The following is a 16366-nucleotide window of genomic DNA, read 5'->3' as shown; positions in this document are numbered from 1 at the left end:
CTCCTGAAGACGTGGAAGGGACAGCAGGACGTCTCGACGACTGTGCCAAAAGGTCTTGAGTGGCTTTCTCCTGAAGACTTACTGCCAGATCCTTCACCAAAGCCTGGGGGAAGAGATGACTCGAGAAAGGCGCATACAAAAGTTCTGTCTTCTGTGCGGGAGAGACAGACTTAGCCGCAAAATTGCAATACAGCGATCTCTTCTTCAACACGCTCTAATTTATTAACATAGGATTCATACGTCTTCCATTGTGCATCATTCAAACTTTCACACTCCGTGCAGCGAAAATCATACCTACACACTTGCCCCCTACAACCTTTACACACTGTGTGAGGATCAACCAAGGCTTTTGGTAGCCTCACCTTGCATTCATCTTTCATACACACTCTGGCACTAGCCGAACTAGAACCTGACATATTTAAGGAAAAAACCAAGCCAAATTCAAAAACAATCCAAAGTCACATATGCCAAGCTATCGATCCAATAACAAAAAACCAAAAAGTCAAGAGGATACTCAAGCAAAGAAAGTTTTCCAAAATCCTGAGGCGGAGGTGCTGTAAACAGTTGTTTACAACACCGGCGACAGAAGAAATCTGATAGAAAATGGGAATGGTTCCTGATACCCGCCTCCCAGCGGCGGGAATGGGTACTAACCACCCTACTCCCACTACGTGTGTCGTAAGTTTTTAGAAATTCTGTCGGACTTCAGAGAATACAGCTATATATATATCTGACAGGTAAGTTTCATGAACAAATGGTTATTTTTGGGATAAATCACCCTGGCGTCACAAAACCGAAGGTCAAGAGACAAAAATCATATGCGGTTTGGGAGATGTCCCAAGTCACCTTATTAAGTGGTATGAATATCAATGTCCTGTCCTTGAAGAATGGCATTAGCCGGCCGGCCCCCTTAAATGGTTATAAAAAGTTATAAAGTAATTCAAAACTATTTCATTGTTGGCAGTCTTTATATCTGACAAAGGTGTTCTCAGATGCACTCTATTAAGACCCTCTTTTGTATGATAAAACATTCCACTTATTCTTCAACAATGGATGTTGGTGTTATGCAGTATGCTCCTCCTCCTCCTACAGTCTCTTTTGGAAATAAGACCAATTCATAGTTTACAGTGTCACAGAATAGTAGCATTCAAATATTTCCTCTTCACTTTTATTCCAGTATTCTCAAAAGTTCTTGATGGAGTCCAGTAAGTACAAGCAAATTCAAGCCTTAGTCTAGATCCAAGAAATCACTCTTAAAATGGACATTTTCCCATAATGGGATGACTACACCTCACATGGCATTTATTAATTATTGATGGCTTCTACTTCTATTCCCTTACTGCATATCCTCATTAATTATCTGCCAAACAAACTTTCCTACCTATTTTCTATCAGGAGGCGTTTCTCCCACTGTCATTCAGCGGCTGCTTAAGATGCAGTACCAACAGCAGAGAATGTGAACTACGAGGTTTGGGCCGAGAGCACCCATCTGAGCAGGGGTGTCATCTGAAGGTCCTTCTACCTCCCTGCCGTTGGACAGGACACTTGCCACAGGTCATCTCCAACCTGTAAAAAGTAACACCATAAATCATAGTGTCCTCAGTTATGGTGAATAGCTACTCTAATGGATTTGAATGTATTGGTACAGTATAAATGTTAGATCCATGCCGTATTGAAAGCAATTCCCTGTCTCAGCATACAATCTGGATAGTACCCACAATTTACAGACTCTTGTTAAATAAAGTTGATCCAAAACAGATAGCCTTATGAATCAGTTCAGTTCACAGACAATTTAATGATAACATGAACATACAATACCCAAACAGAATGCAATCTAGTACAAATGGCACAAAATGTTGAAGAGCGACAATTGCCACTACCAGTCTATAATGGGTTGCTTTCACAGTCTTTTACCTAACTCAATCAAAAGCATTTTGAAGATACGTACAGCATTTTACCAAGAGGGAATTCCCATGAGAAGTGCACCTGACCTTCCATTTGAATTCATGTCCAAAACTGCAGGAAAAAACCTCTTCTTTATTCAACAAAAATCTGCAAATGAACAAAAACTGGAAAACAAGAGGAACCTTGAAAAGATGTGTGTTCTCTCTTACCTCCACTAAGCATGAATGGCTACTGCCAATAAAGGATTCCAAGCCAAATGAAAATGTCCAAGTAACAAAGATCCACACACAGTCTCTTAAACACAGACCCCATGGAACAGAAATGAACAAACGTCACTCATAAAAACTTGCAAAATTAATCATGTAACACACAAAACTTCATAATTAATTAAAAGGCATCATTTTGAAGGGATAATCCCAGGGCCTTTCAAATGTACTGTGTTTCAAAAACCTCAGAAATACTTGTACGAACCTTATGTCAAGTCAAGCCTCAAATGTTTCAAATGCTCGTTGTCTAAGTTTACTAGATAACGATGACATACAAAACCACAGTTTTACTGTTGAGAATTGCAACAAGAACTACTTTATATGAATTTCAGCCATTCTGATTGAAGTTCCTCCTTAGGCATATAGTACATCAGCAACAACAGCAATTCAATTCCCCTTTCCAGAGCTAGTCTGGGTGAGTGAGCGAGGCCCTTCAAGAACCATAAGGCAAAGGAACACAAGTCACCAAACAAATCTCAGTCAGAAGCCCGATTTCCAAAGCTGAACGAGGTTCAACATAAGGCCTTCTCCCCATACGAGTAGTAGGATGTTGAAATGGAATGAGTTGGAGAAGTTAAACAGCTAGGTGAGGAGACAACAAAGGCATCATGACAAATATCTAAGTCAGAAGCAAATTCATTCCTGCTCTCTGCTGCTGACATATCTGAATTCCAAGTGTAGCAGTTGTTTCTTTTCATTCCCTCACATTTATCTATTCATCTACTCTAGTTATAACTACCCTGTCTTTGCATTCTGATTTCCCTTTAGGGCCCTTTTGGGTTTTGAAAGTGCTGACTCTGTCCGTTATGTAAATCAATTAAACTTCAAAACAGGAGCTAATTTGAACGTTGCTGTCGTAATATTACCTCATGTACACCAATCAAGAGTGGCATACTTACAAATAAACTACTTATGCCTTTTTCCTTCATTGAAATTAGGGGAACCTTTCGTCCACGCACCACTTACGTGAAAACAGGGAGCTGGAATGGTTGGGCAGCAAGATAAAGAAAACCAGAGTTACAAGGAAGTTCAGAGGCTGGACAGCAACACTGAACGAAAGGAGGTGGGAATTGAAGTAAGGTCAAAGGCTATGCAGTGGGTAAAGCTAAGGGCCTAAGGGACACTGCAAACACCCTTTAGTAATGCCTATTGAGCATTTGCCCCCTAGGGGGCACATGCAACATTCAACAAACACTGCATCTTTGGGACATCACAGCCCAACAAATAATCTAGGTACGTACTATAGTACCTTTCCTTTTGTTCACACAAACCATTGTAAGGAAATGAAAATGAACAAAATACCTACCATCCTGTAAGGATTTCCAGTGGCAAATATGTCACATACACCCTATATATACATGACCTAAAAGGCAGGACTCTTGTTGTGTGACCTTCAGTCAGTTTTGCAGTTCGGCTGAAATCTGAAAGACAAACACAAGTTACTCTGAGAAACATGATATTGTTAAGATACAATAAAGTTTTATACATACTTACCTGGCAGATATATACTTAGCTATAGACTCCGTCGTCCCGACAGAATTCAAAACTCGCGGCACACGCTACCGGTAGGTCAGGTGATCTACCATTCCCGCCGCTGGGTGGCGGAATCCCAACCATTCCCGTTTTCTGAGCCAGATTTTCTCTTACACCTGTCTCCTGAGGGGAGGCTGGGTGGGCCCTTAATCGTATAAATCTGCCAGTAAGTATGTATAAACTTTATTGTATCTTAACAATATCATTTTTATACATGCGACTTACCCGGCAGATATATACTTAGCTGATTGACACCCTTGGTGGAGGGCAAGAGACATCTATATATATATAAACAAAATTCTAATAACGGGAAACAACAATTGTTGTAGGATATCAATCCTTGGTTCTTACCTGTTTGGGCTGAAGACTTCATGATTACTGTCATTTAGTCTGCCTGCCTCAAGAGCTTCAGTGAGGTAAACCACCTATGACCGAACAGCCCTTCTGGATCATGTCAATGGGGGCTAGCCGCTACGCGACAGAACCTGCATGGATCGTACCAATGGGGCTTACCCGCTTACATGGCAGAGCCTGACCTGTATCTTATACAATGGGGGCTAGCCCTCTTACATGACAGAGCTTTAGGCTTTACATAATGCACAACGAGGAGACCAAAAGTTAATCCCGACCACTGACCTCTCTAACCATGTTAAATCTAAGAAAAACTGAAAAGGGTTCTTCCTATACCCTCTTTCAGTCAACCATAAAAACCAAACACCATAATGTTAAAATTACATAACCTAACTAATTAGGATTAACCTCAGCTCCTCCTCCCAGCACTAAATCCGCGGACACATATGCTCCCAGTGAAAAGCACTTCTCATAATAACGTCTCACATCCTTTAGATAGTGAGAGGCGAACACTGAGTTACACTTCCAATACGTGGATTCATTAGATTTTGAAGGGACCACGTTTTATGAAAAGCCATTGAGGTTGCTATGGCCTCTACAATTCGTGTGCTTTTACCCTGAGGAGTTTAAATTGTTCTTCACCACATTAAGATGCGCTTCCTTAATAACTCTTTTATGAAAAACGTTAAGGGCGTTTTTCGATATTGGTCTTGTAGGATCTTTGACCGAACACCAAAGACTTTCCTGCGTACCTCCCAAAAGAGACTTTCTTTGTAGATAAAATTTTAGCGCTCTTACTGGACAAAGGGTCTTTTCCTTTTCTTCCCCCGTAAGAAGAGAGAGTGCCTTCACTTCGAAGCTTCTAGGCCACGGTTTTGATGGGTTTTCGTTCTTGGCTAAGAAGAGAGCTTAAAAGAGCAAATTGCAGCCTCCTTCTTAAACCCCACTCTGCCCTCTAACGCTTGAAGTTCACTCACCCTTTTTGCCGTGGCTAAGGCGAACAGGAATAGAGATTTCCTCGTCAAATCCCTAAAAGAACAATTATTGAAGTACAATCTTTCAGACATCAAGTAATGCAGCACTATATCCAAGTTCCAACTGGGATTTTTATTAATCTGACTTTTTGAGGTCTCGAAAGACCTAATAAGGTCATGTAGATCCTTATTGTCCGACACCTCCAGACCCCCATATGCCTAAACACCGAGGCCAGCATACTTCTATACCCCTTGATCGTAGATACCGCTAGGCCACACTTTCTTCTCAGGTAAAGAAGAAAATTGCAATGTCCGGTTATAGAGGTACTGGAAGAGGATAGCTCATGCGTCCTGCACCCCTCTTCTAAAACACTTCCCACTTCGACTGGTACACCCGTAAGTGGATGGTCTCCTGGCTCTTGCGATTGCTTTTGAAGACTTCGCGAGAAAACCCCCTCGCTCTAACGAGTCCTTCGATAGTCTGAAGGCAGTCAGACTTAGAGCGGGGAGGTTTTTGTGATACCTGTCGAAGTGGGGTTGTTTGAGAAGATCGCTCCTTAGTGGGAGCGATCTGGGAAGATCCACTATCCACGTCCAACAACTCTGTCCCACCCCCAATCTAGGGCTGGCCAAAAGGGGGCGATCAAAGTTAATTATTCGTTTCCTCTGAGGAGGCAAACTTCTTACTACTTCCCCTACAGTTTGAAGGGGGGAAAGCGGTACCCTCTATTCCTTCCAGTCCATGAGGAGACCGTCTATCGCTATTGCTCTTGGATCCGCGATGGGGGAGCAATAATTCTCCAACCTCTTGTTCCAGTTGGTTGCGAACAAGTCCACGTTCGGCCTTTCCCATAAACCCCCATAACTGATCGCACACTTGAGGGTGGAGAGTCCATTCGGTGGGGAGCACTTGGTCTCTTCTGCTTAGCAGATCGCTCGAACAATTTCTCTTCTCCTGGCAATAAATCTCGCCCTTGCTTAGAAAGAGAGACGCTGCTCTTGCGCCCAAAGCAAACAACTCCCTCGCTGTCTCGTAAAGGGAGAATGAATGAGTTCCCCCTTGCTTCCTGATATATGCTAGGGCTGTCGTGTTGTCTGAATTGACCTGAATGATCGATCCTAATATCTGTTCTTGAAAGTGCAAGAGAGCTAGGTGATGGCTTTCAGTTCCTTTTTGTTTATGTGCCAGGACACCTGCGCTCCTTCCCCAGGTTTACCCGACACTTCTTGCGAATCCAACGTCGCTCCCCACCTACGTCCGATGCGTCTGCAAACAACGCTCGGAGAGGGCTCTTTATATGCAAGGATATTCCTTGACCGAGTTTCTTCGGGTCTAACCACCACCGAAGATCTTGTTTGACCTTGTCCGTTATCCTGAATGACTCTTCGAGTTCCTGAGAACTTTGATCCCAGTTCTCCTTCAGATAATACTGAAGTGGTCTTAGGTGCCAGTTCCCTAGGGAAACGAACTGTTCCAACGAGGAAATGGTTCCCAGCAAACTCATCCATTCCCTCGCGGAACAATGTTCTTTCCTAGAAATCCGACACTTTTGTAAGGCAGCGGTTCTATTCTCTCTGTTGACGGAGACGCTAGAAAGCCCCGAGAATCCATCCGAATCCCCAGATAAACTATGTTCTGCTGGGGATCCAACTGGGACTTCTCGAGGTTGACTAGGAGTCCCAATGACTGCGTCTCTTTAATGTTATCGAAAGGTCCTCCAGACACTGTTGCTTCGACTTTGCTCGTATTAGCCAGTCGTTCAAATACATCGAAATTCTGATCCCCTCTAAATGTAGCCAATGAGCCACATTCCTTAGGATACCCGTGAAGACTGCGGGGCCGTCGAAAGTCCGAAGCAAAGCGCTCGAAATTGAAACACTCTTCCCTGTGACATTGAATTCTTAGGTATTTTTCGCCTTGATGCCGGATGAATTGGCACATGGAAATATGCATCTTGAAGGTCCAGGGATACCATCCGTCCCCCTGGACGAAGAGCAGAAAGTACAGAGGAAGAGGTCTCCATCGAGAACTTCTTCTTGATCACAAAGACGTTCACGCACTTACGTCCAGAACCGGCCTCCACCCGCCGAGGCTTTTGGTACCAGGAATAGACGGTTGTAGAAAACCTGGTGAATGGAGATCTTGAACCGGTTCTATTGCCCTTTTCTGCAACATAAGTTCTACTGCTTGCAGGAGAGCTGACTCTTGACAGGATCGTTTGTATCTCGCTGTAACTCCCTTGGAGTTCTTGTTAAGGGAGGATATTCCCTGAAGGGGATGAGGTATCCTCTCTCGAGGATCGAGAGGGTCCAGCTGTCCCGCCCTCTCTCGCCCAGACTCTGGCAAATTTCGACAGTCCTGGTGCCCTACTTGGCTATCTGGAGGACTTCTTCTTCATTTTGCCTTCCCCGCAGGTCTCCTGGAAGGTCTTCCTCTGGTATCCGGTCTTCTACCTCTAAAAGGGGTTCTTGATGAGGAAGAGGCTCCTCGAAAGGGCTGCTGAAGAGGTGCTTTATCCTTCTTTGAAAAGGAACCGCCGGCTTGAACCTCTTTGCTGACTGTGTCAGTAAATCCTGTGTGGCTTTTCCAGCTAAAGATTTTGCGACATCCCTCACCGTGTCCTGTGGGAAAAGGTGGTTCGAAAGCGGCGAATATAGCAAGGCCGACCTCTGTAGAGGAGATACTGACTTGGACAGGAAGACCCATACACTGCTCTCTTTTTCAAAACTCCCGATCCAAAAAAGAGCAGCCACTTCCACCGAACCGTCCATCACCGCTCTGTCCAGACACGATAACACACTCGATAATTCTTCCATCGTGACAAATTCGGGATCTTGGGCTCTCTTCGCAAGGGCTCCCAAAGCCCAGTCCATAAATTAAATACTTCGAGGCGTCCTAAAGAGTCCCTTTAGTAGATGGTCCAGTTCACACATCCCCCAAGTAGCTTTTGCTGATAGTAGAGCGCGCCTCCTTGAGGAATCTACTAAGGAAGCGTAATCTGCGTCTGCCGATGATGGCAGTCCCTAAGCCCATAGGTTCCTGGGTATCGTACCATCTTCCAGGTTTACCCGTCAACTTTGAAGGGGTGGGGGCATGAAAAACAGTCTTGCCCGCCTCTCTTTTATTCTTAAGCCATTCTCCAAATCCTTTGAACGCTTTTTTTCATACTAAGGGCTGGACGCATTTTTACAAATGAGGATGCCTTTGGAGACTTCGTGCTCGATAGCAAAGATCCTGGTGAGGGCGGATCCGCTGGTGCAGCTTATCTCCGAACTCCTGCAACAACAACAAGGACAATCTCTTATAATCAGAGACTACCACATCCACAGGTAATTCTTCATCCGAGACTTCTTCTAATTCTCCGGCTGCGGGGATCCTTTCGGAGAAGAGCGGTTCTTAGTTGTCGAGGGACTTCTGTCAAACGAAGAAAGAACGTCGTCCGTGTGAACAAATCCTTGCTACTGCAAGGCGCAATAGAGCTCTTAAACGCACGAGATCTTCTCTCAGGCACCTGTTTCCTACCAGGTGAAGGGCTCCTACTCTCCGAAGAACTCATAAAGTGCGAAGGGGTCTTACTCTGACCTAAGCTCGTACAAGGCGCCTGGCGCCATTTACTCGACTCCTGACGCCTGCTCGACTCCTGCGTCTGATAGACTCCTGGCGCCTACCCGACTCCTGACGCCTGCTCGACTCCTGAAGCCTGCTTGATTCCTGGCGCCTGCTTGACTCCTGGCGCTTGTCGTGACTCCTTGTAGGCTCTTGACGCCTCTCACAAGAAGCCCTGGCGTCCTGTTAGGATCCATACGCCCTGTAATATTCTTGGCGCCTACTAGGTTCTGTGTTTCTCACAAGCTCCTGCTTCTTAGGCTCTTGACGCCTATCCTGATCCTCAGAAGAGGAGTCCGACTCCTGACTTCTCCTAAGAGACGTAGCTGACCGCTTGCTCTGCGAGCGGCTACCGCTGGGAACTTTCTTCCTATAGATATGAGAGGATCGTTAAAGGGAGAACGAGAGAGTCTCTCCGGAGACGAGCGCCTGCTAGAGTGGAGGAACTTCTCGCCTACCAGGAGAAGATAATTTTGATCTCTTCACTGAAGGGAGGAGTCTTTCCTTCGAGACGAATTCTTATGTAGAGCGCCTATCCAAGGAGGATATTTGCTCCTGTAGATTAAGCAGGAAAAGCTTGTCGGATTCTTGAGGCGCTGGGGAGACGGTCTTCTCGCCCTCTTACTAGTCGAAGGAAAATCCTCTGGAAATCGCTCTGGGCTTGAATCAAAAGCGTCTCCTTTCGGCGCTACCCACGATCTCTTCAGAGGACGAGACTTCTGAAGCAGAGCTCCATCCACGCCTGGGACGAGGAGGAGTCCGACGCAGAAAAACACTCTTCCAGGATGCCTTTTCTACGGCTATCCAAGGCAGCCTGGGTCGATACTTCAGGGTCTGCGAAGGGACGCCTGATCGTTGGGGATGCTCCAACATCCTCCCTGCGGCTTTTGACATTCCTCCTCCTCTGGTCCTGGGAGTTTGGAAGCGGTCTAGGCCTAGGAGCAATGCGGAGCCGATCAGACGCCCCCTCCACTGCACTGGGGTCACTGTATTCACTGGCACTCTTTACCTTGTGTTACCATGGATTTAGCTGCTCCTGAAGCTCCCTGATCGAGGATCTCATTTTTTTCCATTTTCTGAAAATGATCTTAGATTCACACAGGGAATAAGGGGCTGAGGTTAGGGAGAAACATCATCTAGTTTGTTAATCTCTGATTCAGGCTCAAAAGAACAAGATCTACTCGAGCTTCTAGCTGACGCTTTCCTAGCTCTATCCTTCTCTCTTTTCTTAATATAAGAAGCTAAATCCTTCCATCCTTGCTCCGAAAGCCCTTCACATTCAGCACAAGTTCTATCAACCGCACATTCAGAACCTCTACATTTACTACAAAGCGTATGAGGATCTACCTCTGCTTTAAACAACCTAGTTCTGCATTCTTCCCTTGCACAAAACCCTAAACTTAGGTGTTACTTTAACTTCATCCATCTTAATAGAAAAAACCCAATCCAAGTCCTAATCCAGTCCAAAATAAGCGTATGCCAATCCGAGAATAAACAGAGTACTTCACCAAATGAGTCCAACCAATTCTCGGCAAAAGAGCAGAATTCCAATCAGGAGAGACCAAACAACAGGTTTGTTGCCGGCTCAGCGACAGAGAAAAATCTGGCTCAGAAAACGGGAATGGTTGGGATTCCGCCACCCAGCGGCGGGGAATGGTAGATCACCTGACCTACCGGTAGCGTGTGCCGCGAGTTTTGAATTCTGTCGGGACGACGGAGTCTATAGCTAAGTATATATCTGCCGGGTAAGTCGCATGTATAAAACTTTACATTTGTTAAAGGGTTCTAAAGGCAGCGATTACTTTATCTACGATGTTTTAAATCTCTGCTGGTTTGAACTGCAAACCCAAACAATGACTTCACTACATTTATGCTTGTTCAAAAAATGTCTTTAGAGCACTGTAAACAGGGCTAAATTTAGGATTTGTTTGATAGCAGCTGTGGATGGAATCTGGCCTACTGGTCACATGCTTACCGGGTGACACAGGGTCACATGGGACGTAGTGCCCCCAGCAAAAGGTTACGGTAAACTTGGAGGTATTTTGGTGGCTATGAAAATAAGTAGCCTAGCAGAGCAGCAGGAATGTTAAGGTATATAAAATTGTCCAAGGCCAAGTGCTACAGCCTATGAGGGCACGCCATACTGAAAGGGAAATTGAGTACAAAGGTCTGAAAGGTGTAACAGGAGGAAATCCTTGCAGTCACACTAAGAAACAATTCTTGAGAGAGGGCTAACAAGAGATAAGGAAAGTATGATGCAAGAATGAGAATATAAACAAATACAGAACAAGGAATGAAAGAAACGTGGTCTTTTTTTCTAGTGTAATGACTGGCTACCATGGCAAACTGGCCAAAATAAAAATATTAACTTCAAAAGAATTGAAAATGCTGCTCTTCTGTCGTATTGCTACAGCATCTATGGGTGCTCCCTGTGGACGAACTACACCAGGGAGACTAAGAGACGTATCACTGTTGTTCAATGACATTTTGAGACGCCTCACAAACACTACTCGCTACCACTCCGCCACACAGATGTTCACAGAAAAGCACCTGAACAATTTAAAAATCATTGTAAGGCAAACAATGTCCAAGTCTGATCACCCGACTGCGAAACAGCAGCAATTCACTCATGCAAAGTGAGGCAAGAAGATGATCTAAATTGTGGGGCAGATGGGAAAATGAAGCGTTTGTCCCATAAATGACTTAACCTCTGTTTTTTGTAAAATGTCATCTGCAGAGTCAGTCACTATTATTGTATTGCTATGATTATTGTCTACTCTTTGTATATTCATGGTATACATGGGGCTTGAGCTGAAAAGAAAAATTATTATTATTTACTATAACGAAAATTACTGAATTGCAATATACTATGTACTTATGAGGATTGTATCAGATATATTTCGGGGGATTAGAGGTATTCTTTGCTGTATAGCCAATACTTTTTTTCCTTAATTCCTGAATTACACCACAAAAAATTGCTGAACTTTTCAACAACCAAGGACCATCAATTGAAGTGTGATCTCCAACTGCTTAAACCCAAACACCTGAAACAAATTCTTAGTATGTACATCCCAACCCAAGCAATGTGAGGCCCTGTAATACCTGTACCTTTAAAATCTCTAAGAAATCTTAGAGTTCCATGCTTGTGCATACTAATAGTCTATGTAAAACCATAAGCAACAGTTTTTACGGTAAACCTTTTTTCTGAACTTTTTCCTAAAATAAGCAAATATTTTTGCACTTGTATCAACTCTTTCATTATTCACAAAACCCCTTTAGATTTCTTCCTTATGAACAGGGTTTCATCATCATCAAATAATAATAATGATATAATAATTATAATTAATTATAATAATAATAATGCTGTGCAATTACAACTTCATTATATTGAGCACAGATGCAATGCATCACTACCCAAATACAACTAGACTTTCATTTTCATATATTACTTACATTTATATGCACTTACCAATTCAACTTGGAGAATTTTATCTGTTTTTTCTAACAGGCTAACCGATCTCTCTCTGTATTTATTTCCATTACCTTGTGTTTGCCTCTTTTCGAAATGAACACCTAAATAGTATATCCTTTGGAAGCTCGAAATTCAACTGCATGTTCCTTGGAGGCTTCTTCCAGGAAGTCACGACTTCCTTGCGGGTATAGGGGTGGGGGTGGGGGGGTTCCAAGGGAGCAAAGGCCCCCTCCCCTGCCCTGGTTAGAAGATGGTATCTGAGGTTAGGTTCGGTCAAGGCAAGTCTGGTTAGGCCATATTCCCTCTAAAATGCCTCTGCAACAGTAACCCTGGGGACCCATCACTACGCAATCCCTGCAACTACTAGGCTAAGCTAGTAGCCTAGCCTATACCTACTTAGCCTATTTCATCGCTGTACATTCCAATTGTGAACGGTTCCTCAGGCACATTCTTACAAACATCCGACGAAAGTGGACATTAACCTTTATATTTCACGCGAAAGCGAAAGCACACTCTCCATTCTAACAATAATTCGGATGAAAATGTCTCGACGACAACCGACGATGGCGACAAACAGACAGAAAGACGACCTACCTATAGGTAAGGGATAGCTACTAGTAGGTAGTATATCTAAAAGACTCAAACCTGTTCACTTCAATATCAACCCTACTCATTCCGCATTTCAAAGGTGCTTCCAAATAAATTTCACGTAAATCTGGGGTTAATGTCTAGGAGAGGGCCGCATGAAGATATCAGTGATTTTCAATTTATTTTTACTAGAATGTGTAGGAATGTATGTAAATAGTGGTATACGAGCGAGATAATTTAGTTAAATTCAATAACAATCGAAATATCGACGATCAAACTCACGCTACTCTTGTCTTCCTCCCAGAATTTTTCTAAGTCTGTTGTTATTGTTGACTGTGTCTTTTTTTTAGCTCTAATGAGCCCTGTAACTACTATAATCCGCAGACAAACTAGTCCACTATGACGTCTTACACGTTTGGCCAATCAGAGTTTCATTTGCTGACACCTCATCAACTTTGGCCAATGGTGCAGGTGTTTGAAAATTTTCTCAGCGCGACAATACATTTTCTTGCCCAGAAATTTCAGTTCGTTCTTAGACATGGAGGCCGTAGCAAGCACTTCAGCTGTTATTGCTCAAGAAGTTGAAATTCCAGCTTCTTGTCCTGACTGTTTCCTTAGTTACGGTGAATTTGTTTTAGCGTATTCGGGGAATATTGAAAAACTAGTGGATTTGTGCCAGAGACACAATTTAATTTTACAAAATAAAATTTGTCCATATTGTCATGAAGTGTGTAGCGTAGATTATAAAAAACATAGTTTTAGGTGTGATAAATCTTACATTACGAAAGGATGTAGACGTAAGCGTTGTTCATATAAAGTGTCTTTGTTTGTGGGTACCTGGTTTTCAAAAGTGAAAGTGGACATTGAAACAAATTTGAAATTTATAGTTTTGTGGGTTCAAAATTGGTTTTGCTACGAAGCAGCCATTTCTGAATTAAAATTAAATAAAGGTACTGTATGCGATTGGTCGTCATTTTGCAGGGAAGTAGTAATTTAATTGGGTATTTCAGCGCAGCAAGAAAATTGGCAGCAACAATTGTATAGTGGAAATTGACGAGTCCAAATTCGGCAAGCGGAAATATAACGTTGGCCAAGTAATAGACGGCCAGTGGGTATTTGGTGGTATTTGCCGCGAATCACGAGTGTTTTTCCTGGTTCCCGTGGAAACATGGGATCGTGACACCCTGCTCTCGGTGATTAAGGAGAAGATTGAGCCAGGCACAACCATAATTTCTGACTGTTGGCGCGCATATGACTGTCTGGCAGAGGAAGGTTTTAAGCATTTGACTGTTAACCACAGCCTTCACTTTGTTGATCCCCAGACACAGGCTCATACCAATACTGTGGAGAGGAAGTGGCAGGACGTGAAGAATTTACTAGTGCCTAAATTTGGTAGGAGAAAGCAACACTTCGTTGGGTACCTGGCCACTTCCTTCTTTAAGTTGCATGTCAGGGAACCTTCGCAACGGCTTCACGTTTTCCTCAAAGCAGCAGCACATCTTTATCAACCAACAGTTTAAGGTAAGCTTCAATAATTTATAGAGTACCTATATTATAATGGTGGTAGTATAACGATGTAGTATACAGCAGTACCATCACTTTGGATTTGGTTTGATGGATGTGTTAGGTAGTGGCCTTAAGGGGGGGTCGCAGGGGGGTCGCAGGGGGGCGGAGCCCCCCCCCCCCACTAGGCCTAGGTAGGGGTACAGGGCCCTAGGTTAGGTTAGGTGGTTGTATTAGGTTCGGTAGTGCCCCGAAAATCACTTTTCTCCTCCTCCCCCCCCACCCAAAAACCCCGCTTCCCACTGGGGTCCCCCATAATTGTAGTATACCTAGTAGGTTTATGCTTACATTTTGTGTGTAAGAGGAAGCTTACTTACCTTTTTTATTCATTTCCTCATGTTTCTATGCGATTTGCAACACCAATCTGGTCGTTTTTTGCCGTTTTTCGTCGTTTCATACTGAAAAACAAAACGGGTGCCGGCCTTCTCCTGACATTTACCAAATCTGGACTCTTGCCTGACCCTTATGACATATCACCGTCAAGCAAAAAGAAATACTATATTGTGAATTGACAGCAAGCAAATGGAGGTAAGGAGGCCACAGCCCAACTTCTTGAGAACGTTCAAGGAGTTCCCAATATCACAGAGGAGGCAGAAGACGTTGGATTATTTCGCCCTCAAGTGGCACCAGATTCGCCGGCCCCAGCAATCGGATTGACATAATATACAGATGAAACGATTACACCGTCCACATACCTTCACTATGCTGACATATATTCCACCTTAAACACTGAAACGATTACACCGTCCACATACCTTCACTATGCTGACATATATTCCACCTTAAACACACACACTTAAGACCGGACTCTGGTCTGGAGCCTTTGCAGGGAGGAAGTCCAGGAACAGCCGTCATATTAGTCACGTGACTCTTTGTTCCAGTAACGGGCGACCGGGTATTCGGGCACTGTTTCCCGGTCATTTCCCGCCCATTCTGGGTCATTTTGAAAACTGCCCCGAATGATTTGAATGTTTTGGCGTTTCCAGAGATCAAATATCCGTTATTTAACGGCATTTCTATTGCATGGTTTCCGCAAGAGGAGCGGAAGTGCTGAAGGAAAGTGACGTTAACTGAAAAGTCTCCGAGACATGGACAGAGAAAGACATCTCCAGACTTGGAGATATCTTTTGGAAAATATTCCTTCCTTTTGGACTCATATAGTTTAATGCATTGGTCTCCGGCTTTGGCAATCAGTAACTAAAGAGTAATTTATAGGTCAATACCATTCATTTAATGATGTTATATCATTGGCAAAATTACAGAGACTTCATTGCAGGATAGATATCTTGGTACACTTGTGAGGTGTCCATTGATCGTTCTTGCTTTTAAATATTTCATTGTGAGATTTTTTATCATGTAACAACGGATTTCCAATAACTGTCCTTTTTATAATATACACACATACTATTTTATCCATGCATAGTATAAATAATTGACACCCAGTTGCATACATACTACATAATGGATGTGTTATGTGCAAACCAAAATATGTCTGTGTCTAAGAAAAAGGTTCCCGTCCATGTAAATATACCCTGTGAGGATACATCATACATCTTCCAACCAGAGTCTAACTTGACTCTCTCTCTTTTTGTCCTGGTGGGTTGTTTGGAGTCCTGTAGTCAACAACAGGCCTCCTGTAACCTTAAGCACTTGTTGTGATTCAAGGGGCACTGATTTACTACCGTCTGAAGCGCTACCCACAAGGTATACTGTAAGCAATAGCCAACTACAGGGCATGCAGGAAAGTTTCTAACCCTAGACCTATTTAGTGCTTCTCACATGTCAGTGTTCGTCTTGCAGTTACTATCGTTACCCTTCTGTCTGAATGAGCTTGCAAAGAGATTAATGGATCATTCACGAATAAATGTATAATTGAAAGGAAGAGCCCTCGGGGTGTCCACGGGGGTGGGGGAGGGGAGTCGGAAACACGAGCTATATTATTATAATAATCGTGAGCGTTTCTCGCGTCCATCACCAGACGATACCCCCGATTATAACCCCGTTATGAAACATTAACAGCCGTTAGATTTTCTATAGATTTATACGATCTTATTTCAATATTTTTTCTAACGAATATCATCTATATAAGAATAACATATATTAGTTA

General features: G+C 43.4%; 1 protein-coding gene across 23 annotated transcripts in view; it reads right to left on the bottom strand.

The window, feature by feature from the left end:
- Positions 1-16366, bottom strand: part of LOC135215277 (uncharacterized) — a 524407-nt gene that overhangs the window by 430179 nt on the left and 77862 nt on the right. For 9 of the 23 annotated variants that reach the window (XR_010314642.1, XR_010314637.1, XR_010314655.1 and 6 more), the window contains exons 1-3: positions 15015-15133; positions 3478-3592; positions 1382-1566 (exon numbers count right to left, since the gene is read on the bottom strand). The gene's annotated coding sequence lies outside the window, so the exon portion shown is untranslated. The other 14 variants (XR_010314650.1, XR_010314649.1, XR_010314656.1 and 11 more) reach the window with 11 other exon arrangements.

Source organism: Macrobrachium nipponense, chromosome 5 (assembly GCF_015104395.2).
Source record: "Macrobrachium nipponense isolate FS-2020 chromosome 5, ASM1510439v2, whole genome shotgun sequence".
Taxonomy (NCBI): domain Eukaryota; kingdom Metazoa; phylum Arthropoda; class Malacostraca; order Decapoda; family Palaemonidae; genus Macrobrachium; species Macrobrachium nipponense.
Note: the sequence above shows the minus strand (reverse complement) of the source record. Positions and strands in the feature narration are given on the sequence as shown.